This window comes from Macaca thibetana, chromosome 5 (genome assembly GCF_024542745.1).
Source record: "Macaca thibetana thibetana isolate TM-01 chromosome 5, ASM2454274v1, whole genome shotgun sequence".
NCBI lineage: Eukaryota > Metazoa > Chordata > Mammalia > Primates > Cercopithecidae > Macaca > Macaca thibetana.
In genome coordinates, this window is record NC_065582.1 from 160755053 (window position 1) to 160773282 (window position 18230).

The window sequence follows — 18230 nt, forward strand, 5'->3', positions numbered from 1 at the left end:
TTTTCTTTTTTTTTTAAAAAACCCTTTATTTTAGGTTCAAGGGTACATGCATCGGTTTGTTTTATAGGTAAACTCACGTCACAGGGGTTTGTTATACCAATTATTTCATCTGCCAGGTACTAAGCCTAGTACCCAATAGTTACTTTCCCTGATCCTCTCCCTCCTCCCACCCTCCACCCTCAAAAAGACCCCAGTGTCTGTTGTTCCCTTCCTTGTGTCCATGAGTTCTCATCATTTAGCTCCCACCTATAAGTCATGCAGTATTTGGTTTTTTGTTCCTGTGCTAGTTTGCTAAGAAAAATTGCCTCCAGTTCCATCCACTTTCCCACAAAAGACAGGATCTCATTCTTTTTATGACTGCATCGTATTTCATGGTGTATATGTACCACGTTTGCTTTACCCAATCTGTAATTGATGGACATTTAGGTTGATTCCATGTCTTTCCTATTGTGAATAGTGCTACAATAAACATTTGTGTGCATGTGTGTTTATGATATAATGATTTATTAATATATTTCTTTGGGTATATACCCAGCAATGGTATTGCTGGGTCGAATGGTAGTTCTATCTTTAGCCCTTTGAGAAATCGCCACACTGCTTTCCACAACAGCTGAACTAATTTACACTCCCACCGACAGTGTGTAACTGTTTCCTTTCCTCCACAACGTTGCCAGCATCTGTTGTTTTTTGACTTTTTAGTAATAGCCATCCTGACTGGCATGAGATGGTAACTCATTGTGGTTTTGATTTGCATTTCTCTGATCAGTAAAACTGAGCATTTTTTCATATGTTCGTTGTCCTACTTTCTAAGATCACGCTCATTACGTTACATAAGTACTTGCGTGAATGGACTCATTTGTGACAGTTCACTTATTCATATTACTCTAGGAATGCATGGGGGATTCTGGGGCCCACCAGAGCCCTGGACCTCTTCTGTTCCTTGCAGTGTCCTTGCAGTGGCTCTGACAGCTGGGACCACAGTGGGGCTCCATCCGCATTAGTAACTCTGGGGAATCTGACATGGTTCTTTCTGGAGGAGCTTTCAAAAAAAATACACAGTAATCACCTCACTTCCCACCAAAATGCAGCCAGTTCTCAAGCAGAAGATGACAGCTCTTGGATAACACCATGAAACCTTTCAAAACATCTAACACTGGAGGAGAGAGTAAAGGAAAAAGGAGTCTGTCATCAGCTACCGGTGGTTGTACTTGCTTTTTTGTTACTCTTCACTATCTTCCAATCACTGGGAGTGTCTGCTAGGCACCACAGGGTGCACGCTGCATGGGTCCGTGGTGGGCGTTGGCACGTCAATTAGCAGCCGGGTTTCAGGGATGGATGGAAAGCTCCCCTGCTGCTCCACCCTGCAGGCCGCACGTGAGGCCCAACCGCAAGACAGGAACCTTGGCTTCCAAAACCCGATCCTCCAAAATGTGGGCTTATATAACTTATTTGTTTATTTTTAAGCCAGCTCTGTCCAAGTGGAGAACATTTAAGACTCCCTTTTAGAAAAAATTTGGAAGCCAACATTGTTATTAACTAAATCAGCAAGCAACGGTTTTGTAAAAATTCCAAACGGCACAGTTCTGTGGACTTTGAGCATCCTGTTCTCGGTGGAATTACATCGCATGGTGGGTTCTTGAATTTGTTCCTGGGACTTCACTCTCACTCCCCTCCTCTGCCCCAGGCACTCTGGCCTGAGTTTAAGGGGGTCTGGGACTTCTTTTTCTTTTTGATATAGGGTCTTGCTCTGTCACCCAGGCTGAAGGGCATTGGTGTGATCTCAGCCCACTGCAACCTCTGCCTCCTGGGCTCAAGCAGTCCTCCCACCTCAGCCTCCCAAGAAACTGGGACTACAGGCGTGCACCACCACACCTGGCTAATTAAAACTTTTTTTTGTACAGACAGGGACTCGCTACTGGTTTCAGGCGATTCACCTTGGCCTCCCAAAGTGCTGGGATTACAGGTGTGAGCCACCATGCCTGGCCTGGGCCTGGGACTTCTGTGGCACTGGAGCCCCCTCCATTTGATAAGGGGCCATGGAGTCCCTGTTCTAGAACTGAGTCCAGTGGTTCTCCGGCTAGTTTGGTTGCTGGGGCCTCTGGAAGACACGCTGCTCTTCAGAGCATGGTAAAACAGAAAACATAAGATATATCTTTGGGTCAGATCAGATGCCACTTTATATTAGATTCTAGACATGGGAGGACCATGTGCCAATGGTCTGATAAAAATGTCTTCAGAGATGTTCACTGCTATATTATTTCTACCTGGAAAAACACTGAAAACAATCTAAATGTTCAGCAAGAGTAGCTAATAAATTGTGGCCATTTTCAATCTATCCATCGAAGTCATAAAGATTCTTTGCAGAGTCTTTAATGATGTGAGGGAAGTGTTTATGATTCGTTAGGTTAAAAAAAAGGAGAACACAAAATCACATATGACGTATGAGGGTGTTTATTACATGTACAGAGACTCTTAGAAAATATACCACAATTTTAGGAGAAGTTATATCCCTGCATGATGGCATTATGGGTTGTTTTTACTGCTTTCTTTTTACTTTTCAGCATTTTCAGCTTTTCTAAAATAAGTATGTATTACCCTGATCATCAGAAAACAAAATGATTAGAAGGTAGCTGACTTTCTTAGTGGTGATGGATTTGGGTTCACATTTTTTTTCTTTCTTTCTTTCTTTCTTTCTTTCTTTCTTTCTTTCTTTCTTTCTTTCTTTCTTTCTTTCTTTCTTTCTTTCTCTCTCTCTCTTTCTTTTTTTATTGAGACAGGGTCTCACCTTTGTCGCACAGGCTGGACGGCAGTGGAGCAATCTTGGCTCACTGCAACCTCCACCTCAGCCTCCCAAATAGCTGGGACTACAGGTGCACACCACTAGGCCTGGCTTTTTTTTTTTTTTTTTTTTGGCATTTTTAGTAGAGGTGGGGTTTCACCATGTTGCTCAGACTTGTCTTGAACTCCTGACCTCAAGTGATCTGCCCTCCTTGGCCTCCCAGTGTGCTGGGATTACAGGCATGAGCCACTGCACCCAGCCCACATTTTCTTTAGATGCCATTTTCCTTGGTCCTCACTGCTCTTCACCCTTTCATGGCTCCTCCAGTGAGGAGCTGGAGGGAAAGGCTTGAATTTAAGATAAGGAGGATGCTTTCCCATGCACAGAGTCACGGTAATTCTCCCTGGGACCTGGAGGCTTATGAGTATCTAGGAGCGGCACACACTGGATCCAGATTCCTGTGTGTAAACTCAGAGTCACACATCTAAGAAGGAAAGAAACCAGGCTCATGGCAACTTTACATTTACGGAATCATCCCATCTTCAGACAAGAAAGGGTTCTAGCAGGACACCCCTTCCCTCACCCTATGACCGCAGCTTCTGCACTCCTAAAATAATGTTGACTGAAGTGCAAATAGACATCTCCTCAAGGTCTGGCAAAGCAGCCTGGTTCAAGCAAGGCAACTGGGCTGCACACGCTGAGCTCTGAAGGTGGTCCAGCCAAGACAGGCCTGGCTTACGCCTTGGGCCAGCCCATTCCTTCAGTCCTTGTGGGTTTCCTCCATGTGTTAAATGAATGTAATGTGACTCGAAGCTTCTCTTGGAGCTATGTCCCATGACCTCATCTACCACTGCCTATACACGTGGGGAAGTGCCTGCCTCCAAGCACTGAAACATAGTGTTGAACGGGGATGTTAGCTGGGCATGAGAAACAAGGCTTTTCTTAAGAGTGTTTATAGGAGGGGAGCAGTCTTAGTTAGCAAGAACGGTGATAATTCTATTCAATTACATCCAGCAACTGTTTACTGAGTGATTAGCTACATTCTGAGCAAGGCATTCAGGAATTCCCCCAAATTCCTTGGAGCATGCTTCAGTTTCCCCCATTAGCATCCCATCAGCTTCCTTACTTTAAGGCTTGGATTCTTGTGTGGTGTTGTGAAACCAGCACTGGTTTTAAACTCAGTGGGTCTGGTTGAAAATCTTATCTCTGCTCTACCACTCAGAAGCAAGTTGCGTGGTCTCCCTAAGTCTCATCTTCCCTGCTTTTGAAATAGGAATAATAGGGCCAAGTTCAGGGGATTATTCCTGAGTACAGTCGCTGGATTGAGCAAAGTACAGATACCCAGTTAAACCGAAACGTTAGATAAACAAACTTTTCTTTTCTTTTTCTTTTTTTTTCTGTTTAAGTATGTCCCATGTAGTGTTAAGGACATTCCTATACTAAAAAATTATTTGTTGTTTATCTAACGTTCCAGTTTAACTGGGTGTCCTGCATTTTATCTGACAACCCTATTTTTGAGGCTAAAATGAAGAGATTTACCCTAAAGCCCTGCCCAGGGGCTCAATGATTTCACTTTTTTCTGCACCTTTCTCGGGGTGGATCCCACAAGGTGCTTAACACCTTGCACCTTGCACCTTGCATTTCAGAGGGAATGAAGACTATGAGCGGGTGGGTGGAGGGAAGGTCAAGATGCTCAGTTAGGGAGTGCATTTACCCAAGAACCGTAAGAGAGCACAAAACACAGCGCTGGCACGCTGCTAAACCTCTGCCTCATGGACACCTTCAAAGACCGTAGAGAATAGTGTCCTTTGGTGTTGTGTGCTTGAACATGCTGTTTACTGCACATGGATCTGTCAGTGGGAGTGACACAACAGGGCCAGAAGGAGCCCTAATGGGGACACCAACCCCAGGGAAACCCCATCTAGGCATGATCATTCCACTGGCTTCAGAGGTCACTGTGGTGCACATTTGACACAGGGACTTTCCTGGAGGTGATTTTTACACAAAAGGGGTAAAGGTAACTGGGTGCCCCAGAAACCTCCCTACAATTTGCAGGAAACCTGGGGTGTGATGCTGGTCTGTGCTTCCTGCTCCTTTCTTTGTTTTTCTGCTTCCTCTTTGTGGCTTCTCCCTGCAGCCTCCCCCAGACTCAAATCCCCCTCAGCTTAAGCCCCCCCAGCTTGTAGGGTGGAGGTGGGCAGGTGGCAGGTCTGCTCTCCCGAGTCACGCGCATCACAAGCTGCCCAGGAGCCCTCAGAACCTCAGGGTATGATCTCCCCGCTCTGAGCTTCTGAATTCCAGGCGGGGAGCTCAGCTGTTGTCGGCTTCAGGAAATTTTTCCACTGGGACTGAAAACTGGGGCCAAGAAAGCGTGACTCTGTAGAAGACATTCTCTTCTGCTATTCAAATGTACTTTCCCTTTAGTTCAGGCATTAGAAAATGGTGCCTTTACTCAGAGTCAGAGAGGAAAGTTTTGGATTTCATTACAATGAGAAAACACATGAAGAGGGGCCATCACAGGCTGCATTTCCAAATCTCTGCCATGTCTTTTTCTCATACCCCTTTCCCTTCTCTTATTTACTAGTTTTCTTTAAGTGAATTCATTTTCTATAATTTTTTAAGAAAAATTTATTTTAAGCGGCAATAGTTATGAAATCTACGGTTTGATGTGCTCATATATATGTCTACATATATGTGTATATATATACATTTCTCCCTCAATATATGAAAATTAATATATGCTCTGCAAATTTAAAAATGCTCATCTGGGCCGGGTACAGTGACTCACGTCTGTAATCCTAGCACTCTGGGAGGCCAAGGTGGGCGGATCACCTGAAGTCAGGAGTTTGAGACCAGCCTTGCCAACATGGTGAAACCCAATCTCTACTAAAAATACAAAAATTAGCCAGGTGTAATGGTTTGCGCCTGTAGTCTCAGCTACTCAGGAGGCTGAAGCAGGAGAATCGCTTGAACCTGGGAGGAGAAGTTGTCGTGAGGTGAGATCGCACCACTGCGCTCCAGCGTGGGCGACAGAGCGAGACTCCATCTCAAATAAATAAATAAGTAAAGATAAAAATGCTCATCTGTGTATCACTTAAAACTATCTCTCCGAAACACAGCTCTACTGCATAAAGTTATTTGAAGCTGGGGATTCCTGCCTTATCATTCAGTTAACAGTAGCCAGAGCTGAGTGAGAAATTTACTGTGTCAGTCACAAGAGGAAGTACTCCCCGAAGCTCTAGAAATAAGGTATTTGCATTGGCCCCATTTTAGAGATAAGGAAGCAGACTTAGGTAAAGGTCATCTCACTAGTAAGTGAAAGTCAGATTCAAACCCGAGCTGTCTGAGTTCCGAGTCCACGCAATCATCACTCTCTCTCACCTCTTGGGAAAAAACACAGGTGTTGATACCACGGCTTGCCAAGGAAAAAGCAAGCAACGGTGCTGTTGAAGAATGAATTCATTCAGTACTAAATGGTAAATGCGTCCTTCCTGTAACTTCTAATGCAATGCTTGCAGCTACCAGCTTGCAGAGGAGTTGGATTCCAAAAGCTCATTTAAAAGCAATTTCCCAGTCTCCTTCCTCAGTGCTTCCCTATGGTACTTTGTACACACCTCTCCTATTGCGCTTATCACGTTGTCTCTTAGTTACTCACACATCTCCCTTCTTCACAGGGCTCCAGCTGCCCAAGGGCAGGGACCTTGCTTTATTTATTTTAATGTCCTCAGCACCTAGTCCAGTGCCCAGCCCATGGAGATACAGAGTATACACATGTTGTATTAAATTACAAGTCATTTGTTTGGAACTCAGCACGCGTTTCCCCAAAGAAATGCATTACAAATGGGAGTGGAAGTGTTATGTTTCCAGCCAGCCCACAAAAGTTTATTTAACCCATCTTGTAGCCTACCAAGTTATCTGGAGTCGTGGGTGGGACGAAAGATAGAAATCTTCCCCATCTCCTGGGTGTAAGGTTAGACGTAAATGAAATTTCACATAGGTCAGTGTTTGTTTTCAACTTCCTCCAAATTGCCCTTTTTTTCCTGTATCTCCCACCTATGGGCATTTCTGTCTCCAAGCTTCCTACTCAAAACCTGCCGCAGGCCGGGTGCTCATGCCTGTAATCCCAGTACTTTGGGAGGCTGAGGGGGGCAGATCACTTGAGGTCAGGAGTTTGAGACCAGCCTGGCCAACATGATGAAACCCCATCTCCACTAAAAATACAAAAATTAGCTGGGCATGGTGGCACATGCCTATAGTCCCAGCCACTTGGGAGGCTGAGGCAGGAGAATTGCTTGAACCTGTGAGATGGAGGTTGCAGTGAGCCGAGATCGTACCACTGCACTCCAGCCTGGGCAACAGAGGAAGACTCTGTCAAAAAAAGAAAGAGAGAGAGAGAGAGAGAGAGAGAAAGAAAGAAAGAAAGAAAGAAAGAAAGAAAGAAAGAAAGAAAGAAAGAAAGAAAGAAAGAAAGAAAGGAGGAAGGAAGGAAGGAAAGAGAAAGAAAGAAAAAAGAAAGAAGGAAGGAAGGAAGGAAAGAGAAGAAAGAAAGAAAAGAAAAAAAAGAAAAGAAAAGAAAAGAAAAGAAAGAAAGAAAGAAAGAAAGAAAGAAAGAAAAAATCTCAACAAACCCTACTGTAGTCCCTTACCCCAATTCTTTCTCCAAATAACCTACTTGTCCTGCTCACTCATCAAAATCCCTATTTTCTGAGTGTGGCTGAGCTTAGTTGATTTTCAGTAGGAAAACAATGTGACAGTTAATTCTTGCTAACCTGTGAATGACTGTCCCTAATATCCCTTCACTTGCCCCCACCTCCAAAGCCAGGCATATGACTATGTGTAGCACAGTGGTTAGGATTGTGGGATTGAAAGACAGACCTGGATTTGAATCCCAGTGCTACATATTAAGTCATGTAGTCTAGGCAGAGTAATGGGATTTCTCTCCCTCGGTTTTCTCATCTGTAAAATGGGAATCATTGTAATTATCTAAAGAGCTCGTGCTTTTATAACACTTCTCAGAGTTATACTATCTATAAGGCACAGTTCTAAGGACTTTAAATGTATTAGTTCAGTTTGTCTTCACAGCAACCCCATGAGGTAGATATTAATTATTATAAAGGAGAGTGACATTCCAAAAGAGATTTCTAATGGTAAGTTAAAATTAATTATGATTTATTCCCTGCTTTCCTTATTCCAAAAAGGCTTTTGAGGAAAGAACGTTACATTGCTAAAATTTCTGGCAGTGTGGACAGGAAAGGACAGTCGCTCCCAGGAGGAGACTTTGCAGGACAAAGACAGAGTGGATTGCTGCTAGATCACCCGTGGCAGAAAATTTATCCTGAGAGTCTATTCCCTTACGCTGTTCCTGTTTCCACAGCTTTTCCCCTTCCTCTGCCTCTGAATGTGTGGAATCTGCAAGTGGTCCAATTTTTTTTTTCTATCCCTTTCTTTCTTTTTTAATTTTTTTCACACTGCCCACGGCAGCTGCAGAGTGGTGGGGGCCAGGCGGATGGCGGCAGCTGTTTGTATGTATGGGACCTCTGTAGTCTTTCTCTGTGAGTCAGGGGCTGTCTGTATATATCACGAGCTACCACCTGGCAAGACATTTAGTTCCATCCATGTTGTTGAAATGTTTCCTGGATGATATCATCAATGCACAAGGATGGAAGGAGCTTTATGATGTGGATTTCCAGCCTTCGCTGCCCCCCGGCCTTACACTGAAACAGTCTGTGGCAATTTTAACCTCCAGCTTAGCAGGCAGCCTTGGATTTTCCTCTCCAGTATTTTCCACTTACCAGATCCAGAGACCTAAAGCCCGTGTGCATACATCAGAACAGACCTAACAGTGTAGTCGTGCAAAACCCCCGAGCCTGCCGATGACAGGGGCAGGTGGCAGGTCCACTCCACAGCCCCCTTTGGCTGTGGCGGCCTTGTGATGAAGTCACTGCACTTCTCTGGGCCTCGGTTTCCTCTTCTGTCACACAGCGGCTGGCTGCACTATCTCTACTCCCTCTGAGCTTTAGGAATCTTGGATGCTCTAATAAAGGACCCGGACAGATGACAGTTGATCTTGATGTCACCCATGAGTAGAAGGTCCTTTGTGACTATTGTAAGCCTGTTCAAATGTATCCTCTTCCTTAACATTGAGAATTATTGCCTTATGCTAACTATACATTTTTTGTTTTAATTTGAAATTTGTCTCACTCTGTCACCCAGGCTGGAGTGCACAATCACAGCTCGCTGCAACCCCTAACTCTTGGGGCTCAGAAGATCCCCCTGTCTCAGCCTCTCAAGTAGCTGGAACTATAGGAACATGCTACCATGCTCAACTAATTTGAGACTTTTTTCTTGTGCAGGACTTCTGAACATATAGATAAAATTCTACCCCATATTCCCATTACAGTCATACCTTGTATACTGTACAGTGACATGTCTGCGTTTTAACCTAGGCGATTAGTTTTCAAGGACTTAGTGGCAGTGATATTCTATTTTATATGACATTTGTATTTAAGAAATATTTCATGTGACCCCCAAAACAAAAAAGGGGAGGGAAATTATACTCATTTTTACAAGTGATGAGATTAAGGATGAATGAGTCTAAATATCTTCAATAATATCTCATTACTAAATGGAAGAGGCACAGCTCAAACGCAGGTCCTTTGACTGTAAGTCTATTGCTCAAGCCACAAGATCACATATTAATACAAACCACCACCACCACCACCCAAAACAACAGCCACCCCTAGTTGAGTTTCTGCTACATGACATCTTACTAGGTGCTTTGCATACAGTGTCTCTAATCCTTGAAGCAACCGTGCAAAGCAGGCATTATCATCCTCAGTTTAGAGATGGAAAAATTGAAGTTCAGAAAGATTAAGCATTAAGATTTGCCTGACGGCTGATGTGTACTGAAGGCAAAATTCAAACCCAAGCCTGTTCTTTTGATAGTGCTGCCTCTTGCTTAAATATGCATCACCTAAAACGAGAGCCAATAAAATTTAATCTTATTTCTTAAGCTCGCAAAAATGATCGTCTCATGAAAATACAGTTAACAAAAATTACTGGTTGGTTGAATCACATTCAGTCAACTTACATCTCACTTAACTGCCCTTAAATTTTCCTGTTTGTATCATTCTGCTTCTCAGATTTTCTTTTCTAGATTTTCCTTTTTTTTTTTTTTTTTTTTTTTTTTAGACAGGGCCTTACTCTGTAGCCCAGGCTGGAGTGCAGTGGCACTGCAAGGCTCACTGCAGCCTTGACCTCCCTGGCTCAAGTGATCCTTCCACCCCAGCCTCCCAAGCAGCTGGGACTTCAGGCATGCACCACTATACCCAGCTCATTTTTGTATTTTTTGTAGAGACAGAGTTTTGCCATGTTGCACAGGCCGATCTCAAATTCCTGGGCTCAAGCGATCCACCTGCCTCAGTCTCCCAAAGCCCTGGGATTATAGGCAGGAGTCACCATGACTGGCCTATTTTCCATTCTTTCAAATAAATATATATTTTTTTCTGGGCCCCATTAAAATATCTTTACTTCATTATTAAGTGATGGGAATTTAAAGTGAGCATGGTGGTCTTAGAACTTGAACGATGTCCAATAGAAGAAAAGGATTCTAGCTTACCACCCCCTTCCCTCATTCAGATTATATATCCTGGGATCATTTTACATTTATTCATAATCCGTTTTTCTGGCCATCTTACCTAGGTAACCCTTGCCTATTTTGTATCTGCATAATTTGTCTATGAAAATTCTATAACTAACATCTATAACTTCATCTATGAAATGAGGACAGTGGTTCCTGTCCTGTCCATATCTCATAGTTCTGGCGACATTCAATCAAACAGTATAGAGGAAAGGCACTTTGAAAGGTATAAAGAACCATCAACATAAATAATCATAGCATATTTTGCTTTAGAAAAAGCTAAACTGCAGAAATAGAGCAAAATAATCAGGATTGTTTAGTAAGGCTGAAATTGTATGTCCAAATTTATGTACTATTTATCATATACAACAGGTAATGACATAAAGTAATTTAATTAGTCATTAAATTATTTTAAAAGAGAATTTTTTGCATGACAAAGAGCAGTGCCTTTTTCATACCATAGACAAACATAAGGACTAGTTCAATACAGTTTAATTCTATGGGGTAAACACTATACTAGTTGAATACAGTATAGTACTATACTATATGTATTTAACTAGTCCTTTGTTTGTCTATGGTATGAAAAGGGCATTGGTCTAAGTTATGCATAAAAACTAGTTACATACTTTCTGAGGTTCCCCAGGCTTCCCTGGTTTTCTGACTTCTAGACTTCTCATGGTCTACAAAACCCCACACCTCTGGAATTGCTGTGAATTCTGCATTAGGCTTCTGATACAGAACTAGCAGCAGGTCTCCCCATTTTCCAGTAGAAAAACACATTTTTAACTCTTTTTGTGCAGTACCATAACAACAATGAACTTTTGGAATCCATTGGCTGAGAAAATAATGACAAAAGAACATTAAAGTTTTCAGGAAAACTTTCAAATGGACTTACATTTAATTGTTCACAACTGTATCCAAGTACTTTTGGAAAATACACAGACAAGCGTAAAACATTATTCTACCAGGCATGTTGCAGACATGCTGTAGGTATTCATCAAGTGAGTGCATGAATAAGCAGAGAATAAATATTGGCAGACAGTGCTTGGGGTATATGGGGACTTGTGACCCTTCTGTCATAACACCATTCCCTGGCCCCTGCTCTGAGAGCCAGAGCTCAGAGCTCAGAAACCACTTGTATTGTTTCTTAAATACCCAATATACAGCAGGCACTCAATAATAGTGTACAGAACATATGTATGTATAAGTGAATAAACGCATGCATGAACATTTCTCTTGTCTTTCAGCCAAATTACAACTTTGAAGACAACTGGTATGTTGTGGGCCTTTCTCTGTCCCTGAAAAACCCAGCGGTGAGTTTCGAGAAAACATCCTGCTTTCAGATAAACAACCAACGTGATCGGTATCACCTACCAGCAGAAGCATTTTCGGAGGCGCTTATTTAAAAGAAAACATCTAAAAATTTAAACACCTAGAGGGACTATAATGTTTTTGATTCTAGAAAATTCTTTTTGTTTCTCTGCAAGGGCACATAAAAGAAAGTATGGAGTTAGAAAACTATGAGGAGACATGAAAGGTCCTAAGAAGGAAACAGTGTCCAGACCAGCTAGTCTGGAGGCCCAGGGAAGAGCATCTTGTCCAAGAACTGCACAGCTTATCTTTCTCAGCCTAGGCCAGATCTTCCACTGAGTGATCTAAGGCCTTATCAGAAAGAAGGCTGTGTAACCAGAACACTACCACGCCGAGATTTCAATGGCAAAGGAGGTGGTTAACTTGTTACCCCTTGAGGTGGCAGTAGCAAAAAGCAATTTACTTATTCATAAGTCATGAACTAAAGCATGTTAAGTATTTTTATGGGCAACATAACATAAATAACTCATTAGAGAATTCACTTACCTCAACGATGCTGGATAGAGTAGTCCAATCATCTCAAAGAGAAACTCAATACAGGTTGTTCTTGGAGGCTCAGTCATGAAATGCCGTAGAAAGAGCCCCTTCCACCCAATCTGGTGGTCACTTTGCCTGGCAACAAAGGAAGTGAAAATGTCAAAATGAAGAGGAAGAGATTCAACATTCTCTCTCTCTAAGGGAAAAAATGCAGACACAACTCTTTTTTTTTTTTGGTGGGGTGGAGGGTTTGGACGTGCTTTGATTACAAAGGGTATCTGTAGAGACCAACATAAATTAATATTTATTGCTTCTTGTTTTTCCTCAGCTTATCCCGAAATCAGAGGCCTGCTTTTTACTAACAGCAGCCTGCAAAACAAATCACCAAGGGAAAAAGGGAAATAAATGATGTTACAACTGCTTTAGGTTCATTTGATTTTCTTTCATGTTTAGTGACTGCCTTGATGTTCCTGACCTCAGTTATTTCTGATGAGTTAAAATACTTACTACCCCAAATCCCAGGTGAGGCCTTCACCATCATTTGGTCCAGATTCCCCATCTCCTAGTTCTGAAAGTTGAGGTATAGTGATGTCATGAACCATGTCACCAGCCCAATGACCCATAATGTCATACTCCCCACAGTGCAACATTTCCAAGCTTAACCTCTTGAGCAGAGACTCGGCCTTCTGTAACATAAGTCTTGGTGACAACCATCTATAACAGGCCCTTTTTGGGCTCCCTGCCCCTCTTCCTCCAGACGCTTGTCAGCCTGATAGCATACTTCTTCGGTAGTGGGGGGCCGAGATGGGTGTGGACTGGAATGCAGTCTGGGTCCACAGGCTGTGCCTTCCTGAGATGGTTTCTGAACTGTGCAGCATGCGCTCGGAGCCTGACTGCCTAAGACATCGTGGTCTTGCCACCTAATAGCTGTCTGACCTGGAAAAGTTATTTAACCTCCCTGTGTCTCAATTTGTTCATCTGTAGACTGGGGATAATATGCCACCTCTTTCCTAGGATTGTTGTGAAGATAAATAGATCAATACATGGGAAGCGCCTAGAGCTGTGCCGGGCACAGTTCTACAGATGATAGGCACTTGGTAAACTAACATTGAACACGTCAGTGACCAATGAAGAAAAGGGATGAATGAATTAGCAGAGTGGCCTTGGGCACAGCACGTGACCTCGCCGGCCCTTTCTAGCTTCTCTTAAGTAACATTATGCAGATCATGAACTCACTGGCCTTGCTGTAGGGTGAGCAGTTTGTCCTGATTTGCCCAGTGCTGTGCTGATTTTAGCATGGAAAGTCCCCCATCCTGGGAATCCCCTGTCACAGGCAAAGCGAGATGGTTGGCTGCCTTAGGCTTCTGTGGCCACCCCTGTGTTCCACAGTACACTAACACTCAACCCCTTGGGCCTTGAGTTTCTCTGTCCTGTGTCCCCCATTCCACTTCACCACTGGGAGTGAATCAGGGCATGCATCACAGATACTGTGGATTGTTTATGCCATTTTAGCTTCCCCAATCACTTCCTTCCTTGTTGGGAGAGTCCTGATTTTATCTTTTGTTCACTCACTGAACGGCCATATGCCCAGAAAAGGTGAGACTAACCTCAGTTCACCAAGGTGCGGCTAGTTCTTGACTTATCTAAGCCAAGTATATAATTATATTCTCCTTATCAGAGACTAGTTAGCAGGGGGAAGTGCTATGCACTGGGATGGTATCACTAGTTGTTAAAGCATTGAGATGTTGTTGTGATGGTCAATAATGGGATGTTGCCCACACGCTCCCTCCTCCCTACCCCAGGACGTCTGTGCTGAAGGCTCTCATAATGCAGCCACTAAAGGGTGAACGTCTAGTACTACTGGGGTCTCCTGGACCCCAGCTCCAGCCTCCTGCTTTGTTGGCACAGTGCTGTTGCCTTTGTATCTGTTATTTATTTTATAGCTTATCTTGCCTCTGTGTGACCTACTTCTGGCTACAGGTGACAACAATAACAGCTCCATCCACTTTCCTGAAGACAGTGGACCCCATAGCAGTGACTGGGATCTGGGTCAGTGTGTAGCTGCAGTGTTGGTATTCACAGTGGCAGACCCAGTGGGATCTTTGTTAGGCTGGCTCTGTGGTATGATTCTGGGTAGAGCCTCTAAGCCTCACAGTGCCCTAGTCTTTCAGGGGTTGCAACCTTTTAACAAATCCCATTTATGCTTAAATCACCATGTCAATTTGTTTTTGCCTACACCATATCACCTAAAACCAAGTAGTATAAAACAACCACCATTTATCTACCAGGGGCCATTATTCTGGGCTGGGCTGGGCTTGGCTGGAGCTGCCTGATGTAGGATGACCTTAGCTGGCTCATTTCTGCTCCATGTGGCCTGTTACCCTCCAGCAGACGACCCCAAGCTTGATCATATAGTGATTACACAGTAGTGGCAGCAACCTGAGGAAGAGAGTGAATGTGTACAAGGCCTCTTGAGGCCGAGGTTTGGAACTGTCAAGATGTCACTTCTGCCCATTCTATTGATCAGAGCAAGTCACAAACTCAGCCCAGATTGAATGGCTGGAGAAATAGCCTCTGCCTCTTGGCAGTATGGGCCAAGATACAGGGAGAACAATAACTGGAAACATGTTTTGCCAATTACCATCATCATCCAGAGCTCATATTTGGTACTCCAGCTGATGCAACATGGTGGGAGATCAGGGCAAGAGAAACAGAAAGAGGCCTCTTTCCCCTTAATAGACTGTGGGAGAACCAGGGTGGGATCTGTCTGATAATATCCCTTTGTTCCCTTATTCTGAGAGCAAAGGCCTGGTTTGAGGAAGATGCATGTGGCAAAGGCTATGAAATGCCATTAGACCCTACTCAGCTTTCTTGGAAGTTAGATGTGATGGTGCCTGATTCACCCACACTCTTTCTCCTTTTACTCTGGAAATCAGTCTTGTTCTAGATGATAGCTTCTCCATCAACCTCTATACCAGAGAGAAGAGCAGACCATCTTCCCTACCACACCGTGGACATGTACAAGAACTAAACTTATGTTGTTTTAAGTCTCTGAGATGTGGGAGTGTTTGTTACTGCATCATTAACTATCCTATCCCGACTGATACATTATAGGATAAGATACTAGCTCTAGGGGACATTGCATAAAAAAAAGAGTTTTGTGGGTAAATAAATCTGGGGACAATGACAAACTACCAGTTGTCCTTTGGTATTTGTCCTCCCCTTGTGCATTTTGGTAAAAAACACTTCAGCCTGACACTTGGGCACCTAACCGGAGACTGCCTCTCCTAGATTCCCTTGTATCTGACTGTGTTCGTCTGATTGAATTCAGAGCAGTGAAATGAATCACAAGGTAACTTCTACATTATCTCCTTAAAGAGAAAGCTTCTTGCCCTGGACTCTCTCTCTTCCAGCTTCCTCTGCCTGAGAAATGGTAACTGCTGGTACCATCTTGAAAGCCATGGGTTGAGAATGGAAGAGCCACTTGGCCAGCTTTGGACCATACATCTCTGTACTGATATATGAAAGATAAGTTCTACCCTCCTTTAGCCACTGTTCTTTAGGGTATCTTTGTTATAGTGGCCCAAGGTATGTCCTAATTAATATTACTCTATATCTTCCTCTTGGAAATTCATGGAGGCACTATAAACATGCTGAAGGTTCTGAGGTGTCCTGCATAAGGTAAACAGTTCAAATCTTATTGAATGAAGAAATCCTTATTTTTATGTGAAACTTATTGATATACACACTTTGGGAAATTTTCTCACAGAGAGAGTCCTAACATAGAGTTGTTCTTTGGGAAGTACTGGGATAGAGACATCTTGGTAGCTGCAGAAGGCTGTGGAGTTATCATTTCTAATGATTGTTAATAAGGTGCATGGCATCATCTATCTCCACCCCAACTCAGCTTCTCCTCCATTCTTCTTGGAAAAGCAGCCAGGTGGTGGAAAAAGCTGGAACTTGTGCAACAACAAGTCTGGACTCAAATCAAGACTCTTGTGACCTTAGACATCCTCCTTCACTTTTCCAGGCCTTCATTTCCTCAGATGTAAAATGAGAACACTGAGGTCTACTTCACAGAGTTGCTTGGATACATGAAAGCGTCTAGCATATGAGTATCTCCTGCCCCCTTCCTGTTTCTTTTTGCCTTCTCCATGCAGTTCCCATTAGGGTCTCACAATCCTTCTAACAAAGTTCATCCTGAGGTCTCTAAACCCTTTCTTCCCAAGTAGAAGTAAAATGATAGATCATTTAAAGGAATGACTATCCTTATAGTATTTGCATTCTGAAAGGGACTAAATTGAGAGAGAGAGAGAGAGAGTGAAAGAGAGAGAGGGAGAAAGTCTTCTTAAAAGTCACAAGGAAAATTATTAGCTCCATTTTGGGCTGCAGGATATTCAGGAAGAGAAGTGGCTTTTAGTTCCTCATCTTTCAAGGATCTGAATGGCTTTAGGCAAGTTGCGAAGAATCAGAACTGCTTGTGGGTTTTCCTGGTAAAGCCAAGGATGACACATGGTTTTACAATTCAAGTTAATTAGAAATAATTCAAAGTCTACACCATTGACAGAAATCTCTTTAGTTGCCAGGTCTGCAAATCAAGAGAAAAAGTAGGCAGAAAATCAAGCCAGAAGGACTCATATACTGGAGACTCCATGAGGGTAAAGTTGGTGCCTTCTTTTCACTTTTTCTTCCTCTGCAAAAGCCAGCATGGTGCTCTGTGCACAAGGAAGGTTTTAAGCATACTTACTGACTCCCTTTTCCTCATCTGGAGGGTAAAGCTCTTCACAGGCGGCTTTTAGTAATCAATAATTTTGGAGTACAAGTAACAGAAACCAACTCTAGCTATCTTGAGGGTAAATGCAATTTATCTGAAGGATACCCAGGGAAAAATATCAAATCTGAGGAACTGTAGAATAATCAGGCCTTGAGAAGACCAGAATCAAGACAACCTTGGAGACCTCAGCAAGTCAAGTCCATGGACTGTCCACCTAGAACACTGTCCTGATGTGACAGGGAATGTGACTGGTCCATCCTTAGACAGTGTCCACCCTTGATCAAGTGACTATGGCCAAGGTAGCAGGGCTGCTGGGAGCCTACACCAGTGACATAGGAGATAGTGCCTATAGGATGAGTATTTATTATGAACCAAGCAGCCACCCACAGAATCACCCGTTGTAGATTTTGTGCATAAAAAATAACTTCAAAACTAGTTTTAAACAACAACTATTTTACTTGCTCATGATTCTCTGGGTCAGCAATTTGCGCTGGGCTCAGCTAGATGGTTCATCTCTTGGTTTCACTTGCAGTCATTCCTATGGTTGTAACTATCTGGTAGCTCAACTGAGGCTAGATCATCCAAAATTATTTTGCTAGCATGTCTGGAAGTTAGCATTTGTAACCAGCTGGAAAAACCTGTTCTCACCATGTGACTTCTCATTGTCTAGTAGGCTAACCTGAGCTTTTTTACATGGTGGTCTCAGGGAAGCAAGAGTGGGCAGACCCCAGTGTGCCTATGTTTATATCACATTTGCCATTGCCCTATTGGTAAAAGTGAGTCATAAAACCAAGCCTAGAGTCAAGATGTTGAGAAATAAACCCTCCTAATGGGAGAAGAGGTGAAATCATATTACAATGAGGAATGCAGAAAGGGACCGAAAAAGTTTATGGAAAATGTTGCAATCCAAACCACCTTATACTGGCTTCCATCTATATATATTCCCTAAAGCACAATTAATTTTTAAAAATCTTTTGATCTTTCTTTGAAAGTGAATAAGCTGCTAGAGTAATAAAATTTATCTATAGGAAGATTTAGTTTTCCTTTTTATCTTTTTCATTTTTAGTTTTTAGAGACAGAGTCTTGCTGTGTCACCCAGGCTGTAGTGCAGTGGTGTGATCACTGTAACCTCAAACTCCTGGGCTCGAGTGATCCTTCTGCTTCAGCATCCCAATTAGCTGGGACTGCAG

At 43.0% G+C, this 18230-nt stretch overlaps 1 protein-coding gene across 2 annotated transcripts in view; it reads right to left on the reverse strand.

The window, feature by feature from the left end:
• Positions 1-12347, reverse strand: part of RBPJ (recombination signal binding protein for immunoglobulin kappa J region) — a 270190-nt gene extending 257843 nt beyond the window's left edge. Inside the window, exon 1 of one of the 2 annotated variants that reach the window (XM_050790709.1) lies at positions 12276-12347. The gene's annotated coding sequence lies outside the window, so the exon portion shown is untranslated. The remainder of the gene's footprint in view (positions 1-12275) is intronic. The other variant, XM_050790704.1, reaches the window with a different exon arrangement.
• Positions 12348-18230: the final 5883 nt, after the last annotated feature.